Genomic DNA, 7,186 nt, shown 5'->3' on the forward strand with positions numbered 1-7,186 from the left:
CAGCACCACAGTGTAGTATACAAAGAATGCAGTGTGTACACAAACAGTTCAGTCTTGGCCTGCGCCCACTGGGCTCACCAAACATTGGCATTGTCCCTACTAGAATCACAACATTTCACACACTATGCTGCTCTGTCCTACCTGTTCTTCTCACTTTCTCCACCCGAGGCTGCTGGTTTCTTTAGTTGTGGCTTGCCTGGATCTTGGAATGTAGAAGGACCTATTTGGGAAAAAAATGGCTACATTTAGAAAATTTCAGTCAGACGCAGCGTTAAATCAATAGCACCCACGATTAATAATTAGGCCTTCCTCCAGCCCCAACATTAAAATAATAGAATTCACATGTAATAAATAAACCTATTTCCCGTCATGCAAACAGCCTAGCAATACCTATTTCCCGCAACCATCACTGCCATTAAATAATTCATAGTCACATTTAATAAATAGACCTCATCCTCCCCAAACTCACCTCCACATTCAATAGGCCCCAAATCACCCCATCTTAAATTAATAATCCCCACTATTAAATTGCCTCACCATCACCCTACAAACAAAATAGCGCCCATTAATTAGCCACCACCTACCGCACACACACTACATTGCAACAAGCCCCATCACAACTACACTGCGCCCTCCATGCTGCTTTCCCCCCTTTTTATTCACTCTGTGCCTCTTTGCCCCTTTTTTTTATAACTCTGTGCCTCTCTGCCGCTGTTTTCCTCCTCTGTGCCTCTCTGCCCCTGTTTTCCTCCTCTGTGCCTCTCTGCCCCTCTTTTCCTCCTCTGTGCCTCTCTGCCCCTCTTTTCCTCCTCTGTGCCTCTCTGCCCCTCTTTTCCTCCTCTCTGCCCCTCTTTTCCTCCTCTGTGCCCCTCTTTTCCTCCTCTGTGCCCCTCTTTTCCTCCTCTGTGCCCCTCTTTTCCTCCTCTGTGCCCCTCTTTTCCTCCTCTGTGCCCCTCTTTTCCTCCTCTGTGCCTCTCTTTTCCTCCTCTGTGCCTCTCTTTTCCTCCTCTGTGCCCCCTTTTCCTCCTCTGTGCCTCTCTTTTCCTCCTCTGTGCCCCTCTTTTCCTCCTCTGTGCCCCTCTTTTCCTCCTCTGTGCCCCTCTTTTCCTCCTCTGTGCCCCTCTTTTCCTCCTCTGTGCCTCTCTTTTCCTCCTCTGTGCCCCTCTTTTCCTCCTCTGTGCCTCTCTTTTCCTCCTCTGTGCCTCTCTTTTCCTCCCCTGTGCCTCTCTTTTCCTCCTCTGTGCCTCTCTTTTCCTCCTCTGTGCCTCTCTTTTCCTCCTCTGTGCCTCTCTTTTCCTCCTCTGTCCCTCTCTTTTCCTCCTCTGTGCCTCTCAGTTTCTTTCCTTACCTTTTGTCAGCTTCTTTCTTTTCTTCTCTTCTCTTCTGTCTTCTCTTCTTTCTTCTTCTTTGGTCTTGTCAGGCTGCGGCGCTCCTCACTGACTGACTGCCGGGCGTGACTTGATGACGTCACGCCCGACAGTCAGTGTGAATGGAGAAGACAGGAGAGGAGGGACGCGGCGCCGCGGTCACGTGAGTATTGATTTTTTTTTTTTTTTTTTTTTTTTCTTATAGCTCCCCCCACCAACGCCCCCCCCCCCCCCTCCCCCTACCCCGCGGGAATTTTTTTTTTTAAAAAAATAAAAATACGCAAAATACAAAAAAATAAAATAAAAAAAAAAAATGACAAAAAATAGCAGCAAGGGCCCGGCCCGGGCCCCCTGGCATGGCCGGGCCCGGGTAAAATGTACCCGCTCCCCCCCCCTCTCGGCGGCCCTGCGCGGATGTACTGTGAATAGGGCACTCTAAACGCGGATGTACTGTGAATAGGGCACTCTAAACGCGGATGTACTGTGTATTATTTTCACCCTATAGTGTAGATTATAAATTGTTATGATGCAGTTATCTGGTCCCTGAAGAAGATTCCACAATGAGATAATGTGAATGATATTTACTGTAGCACCACCATATTACACAGCGCAGTACAGCGTATGTAATCACTCCCTGTCTATGGGGGCACAGCCTAGATTCTCTAGCCCATGTTTGTCAGCAGTAAATTAACTTATCAGTATATTATTGTACTGAGGGAGGAAACCAACGCAACACACAGATAGTACTGCACTATGAACTTAGGATTATTCTCTGATCTTTTATAAACTTCCTAAAAATCACGGTCAATGATGGCACGATGTCGGGCAAATATGGAAGTGTGTACGCACCCATTACCAGTAGTGTAGACAGATATCTGTACAGTGTACAGAGTCATGATCTTCTCAGCCGATGTTTAGGAGATATGAAGATCACAGATTTGAAGGTAAATCACGTATGGGTGTACACATGGATCGGCTCGGTCATCAGAATTTCAGTCTTTGGTGACATCATTAGAGACATTGCATGTGAAGTGAAGTAAGATTACATAGGTGTGTACCCAGCTTAAGTGCAGAGCTCTCAATATACGGATGAGATACAATATTCGTCAGGCCCGACTGTAACTGAAACAAAGTTAGAGCCGCCAAAGCTTGGATAGAGCCGCAGCTGTGATAACATTTACGACAGCACCAAACCTCTACTTTCATTATTTGTGTTCTGTATTTCATTTATGATCTAATTGAAAGCTTTATATTCTGATATATATTACATGGATCTGTTCGTCATTATCTACTGATATTGTCTATATATAACATATGTTTTATGAAGATTTTTTTTATTTAAGATAAGAGAACGCAACAAAATGACCAGATCTGAAGGTGCAGACAAGTCAGTGTAGTAATATTACTACAGTACAGACATGTATGGGATAAAATACTCTACATGGGTAAAACAACACAACATTGAAGGTATTGAGGCTGTCACAGCAAGACATAAAGCTATCATTTGTACCCACAACATGTTTACAGACGTCCTAAAACCAGTGCAATTAGCTGTATATCACATCATTACCGGGACAATCTCTTTTTGGTTGGATTGTAACAAAGGAAATTTTAAAGATTTCTTAAGCGGTTGAAATGAACCTTTTCTGGGCTGTGAGAAACACCTGAATGCCGGGTGTAACATGACTTTTCATTTACTTAATAAGCAGTTAACAAATAAGCCTGGTGTAATTAATGCAGCCCCAGAACTGGTCCATTTAAAGCACATTAGTGCCATGGAGACCCGCATTACCGAGAAGATTGCATGCTGGGGGGTGCGAGCCACCGCTGAGTGTTTTTACCTAAATCTCTGCATGCCCACTTGGTCCCAGCAAGAGACCATTAACTTACAGAGGGGGATGAAAAGAAACCTCATCTGGGGTTTAGACGTTGTAAATCTGTCGGCCTGGACCAACAGGCGGCAGCCACAGCTGGGACAGGCGGCTGCTGCTTTAAATTAACCAGCTCACAGGCTGGCGAGTTCAGCGAGGATACATTATAGAAGATATGACATGAATGTTCATTCATTACAGCATTTCCGGTACATTTTCTATAACACCTCATTTGAGTTAGGCCCATTTGGCAAATTATAAAACACAACCACAGATTAGAGTTAGCTGAATGATCAACTGCTGCTGGAGTGAGTTACAGCTGCTGCAGAACCTCCTATGTAAATCTGACAATCGTCAATTACAGTCAAGTGACAAAAACCACTCTCCCAAACTGGTTGTTCTAAAGGGGCTGGGACCTCACAAATGTCCTTTCCTTAATTGTATATACTGTACATAGTTCTATGTTATCTCTCTGTGCAGACTGAGCAAATGCAGGAGCTGTGTCTGCCACATATTTCCCCGCTTTCTGTCATATATTTTGTTCCTTCTGATCTCTAGGCAGTCCCTCCTGCCAGGGCATTATAACCCCACCCTAATGATGTCACACATATCCCTCTGCCAATATGCCATTCCCCAAGCTATGGTACTACAGGCATTATGGGGAAGAGAAGGTAAACTATGGCAGCTCTACTGAATAATAAGCAGTGTTACTACCACCAAGACAGAATCTAGGTAAAGTGCTAGAACATGAATATTTTATTACATCACACATGAATATAGGGATAGCACCCTGGAGGAGGCAGTTTAGCAGTCAGGCTGTATTCACTGAGGGTATAGAAATGATTTACCCGCTGCAGGATTTTATCCTATTACTGATAGAAGCAGATGTGCTCACATAAGGAGAATCCTGCAATCCTGACTGCCGGGTCATTTAACTAATAACTACCCCGATTCTGCCGGAAATAAAGGGTAGGTATTGGGAATAAGCGGCAAGAGAGGTAAAACAAAGGTTATGCTACAAATACACTATATCCACTATATCCACCCACCCTAAACCACCGTCAATCTTCCAGTTACTCTTCATTTCTGGAAATAGATGTCCGATAGGAGACAGAGGGGACCAGAAACATGGATAACAAACCCCAGCAGATATATATCTATATATTGTCCACTGCACGTCAGAGAACTGAACAAGTCGGTCAGCTGGTCCATGAAATCAGAACTATTAATGTGTCTCACAAGGCTGACAAAGATCTCGTACTGTTTCATGTTGGGTCTCTAAGGAATAAATGTCGTTTAGTTAGAATAAGCCCCCTAATGAATTCTTCATTGAGTCTTGTTAGCCCATTATGCCTCTAATTAACCCATTGTCAGGCTGCTCCGAGATCACCATGAGGCAGGCAGGCCACGTGTTTGGGCTTCACACTGAGATTTATCAATGGTCCCTTCGAGATGCTTTTGTATCAGTAAATGAGATTGATTGAGGAGGACGAGGGAAAGTCCCTGCGGACAATTCTCTGCCAGAGGAACTGTCCAAGTTTTTCCTCTGGCTAGAATTTTCCAAGGACAGAGCTTGCGCTGGATAATAAATATTCATACCTTCCAAGAAGATCATTGGGCTCATTAAGCTAATGAAGAAAGCAGGGAAATACAATTATTGACCTGCAGAGCCTGCATTGTGCATTCCCCTAATGTAACAGAACTGTAATGTAGATTCAATCATGTTCCCGCTGGCTGACATATTTATAGTACAAACAGTGAAGTATCACGTCAAGTCCTAGATATAGGACAGTGAGAGCTGTCTCATTTATTATCCTTCCTGGACTCACAGCGCTGCACATAGCTGCAGGTTGTGCTATAAGTCTCCGTCATCTTCCAGGTAGGAGCTGCTCACAAATCTTCTGGGCGATGTCCAGACGGATCCATCTAACAAACTCTTATTTGTTTAGTAGAGAGGTTTCCATCAGCGTCCCAGACTGGAAAGGCTTCTTCACCAGATGCCCCGCGAGAGGGCTGCCCGCAGAGGGTTCTTAGGTGGCTTGTCGTCTGCTCCTAGTGTTTATTTACGGCATTGCTAACACTAAACAACCTACACACGTGCATTTGTAGCTCATTTATTACCCAATACACTAAAACTTGTAGCCAGGGGCAAGCTGGACCGGGGGGCAGTAGGCACCCGGGCCGCTCAGTCTAACGGCTGTTCGGGCCGGCCGCCTCCACTCCCCTTCCCCCGTGGATGAAATAATTTCTAAATATTATATATCATATTGACGTGTAATTGCCGGTAATAATCACGTGATGCGGCCGAAACCTGCCAGCCCGCACCTGCTTGTAGCACATCCCTTCTTGTCTCTAGGAGGGCATTAGGTGCGATGAGATGGTATGTTCATCATCATCATCATCATTTATTTATATAGCGCCGCTGATTCCGCTGCGCTGTACAGAGAACTCATTCACATCAGTCCCTGCCCCAGTGGAGCTTACAGTCTAAATTTCCTAACATACACACACAGACAGACAGGCACAGACTAGGGTAAATTTTTGATAGCAGCCAATTAACCTACTAGTATATTTTTGGAGTGTGGGAGGAAACCGGAGCACCCGAAGGAAACCCACGCAAACACGGGGAGAACATACAAACTCCACACAGATAAAGCCATGGTCGGGAATTGAACTCATGACGCCAGCGCTGTGAGGCAGAAATGCTAACCACTGAGCCACCGTGCTCCTGGTGTAGGGACGGATTTCCAGGAGCGGGTTGGACCGGGGGGGCAGGGGGCAGCAGGCCCCCGGGCCGCTCAGTCTAACGGCTGTTCGGGCCGACCGTCCGTCCCCCTGTCCCCCCCCCCTCCCCGTGGATGCAGTAATTGCTTCATTTTACCTGCGGCCGCATCACTTGTCGTAATGACGCGGCCGTGACACGTGATGCGGCCGCCTGTGCACCCCCCGGGCTGAAGCCTGCCAGCCCGGCGCCTGCTGATTTCACCTTGTATAAGGAGAGGAACATTCAGATTCATCAAAATGTACATTAAGAATCTCATCCACTCCAGCTAGAACATAATATAGTAATGTTACTAAACAAAGATTCTCTATCACTATGTACACAGGGCCGATGCAATGTTTTTCGACACCCTAAGCAAATGATGAACATACCGCGCCCCCCCCCCCCCCCCAATACCCACACTTGACTTTTGTAGAACACAACAACACCTTCAACATCATTAACCCTTTTATAATCATTAATTCCCTCATCACCATAATTAATTTACACCACTATTAAATAATCCCATTTATATTCATTATCCCTCAGCCTCATTAAAAGCACCCCATTAATCCCCTCACCGTAATTAACTCCCTCACTATACATAACCCCCCTCATCAACTTCCCACCAAGAACATTAAATCCCCCCTTACCTGTTGCTGCTCTGTCCTCCATGTAATAGTCAAAGGGGGTCTGGTCACATGGGGGTCTGGTCACATGGGGGTCTGGTCATATGTCAGTCTGGTCACATGGGGGTCTGGTCACATGGGGCTCTGGTCACATGTCAGTCTGGTCACATGGGGGTCTGGTCACATGTCAGTCTGGTCACATGTCGGTCTGGTCACATGTCAATCTGGTCACATGGGGGTCTGGTCATATGTCAGTCTGGTCACATGGGGGTCTGGTCATATGTCAGTCTGGTCACATGTCAGTCTGGTCACATGGGGGTCTGGTCACATGGGGGTCTGGTCATATGTCAGTCTGGTCACATGTCGGTCTGGTCACATGGGGGTCTGGTCACATGTCGGTCTGGTCACATGGGGGTCTGGTCACATGGGGGTCTGGTCACATGTCGGTCTGGTCACATGGGGGTCTGGTCACATGGGGGTCTGGTCATATGTCAGTCTGGTCACATGTCAGTCTGGTCACATGGGGGTCTGGTCACATGTCGGTCTGGTCACATGGGG

The 7,186-nt window shown here is 46.3% G+C and overlaps 1 long non-coding RNA gene across 1 annotated transcript; it reads right to left on the minus strand.

The window, feature by feature from the left end:
* Positions 1-1,933: 1,933 nt before the first annotated feature.
* On the minus strand, positions 1,934-6,717 carry LOC142098782 (uncharacterized). Its single transcript, XR_012678430.1, has 2 exons — positions 6,653-6,717; positions 1,934-2,483 (listed from the first exon to the last, which is right to left on the minus strand). It is a non-coding gene; the product is annotated as an uncharacterized LOC142098782 (long non-coding RNA).
* Positions 6,718-7,186: the final 469 nt, after the last annotated feature.

The sequence above is a fragment of the Mixophyes fleayi genome, chromosome 8 (assembly GCF_038048845.1).
Source record: "Mixophyes fleayi isolate aMixFle1 chromosome 8, aMixFle1.hap1, whole genome shotgun sequence".
NCBI lineage: Eukaryota > Metazoa > Chordata > Amphibia > Anura > Limnodynastidae > Mixophyes > Mixophyes fleayi.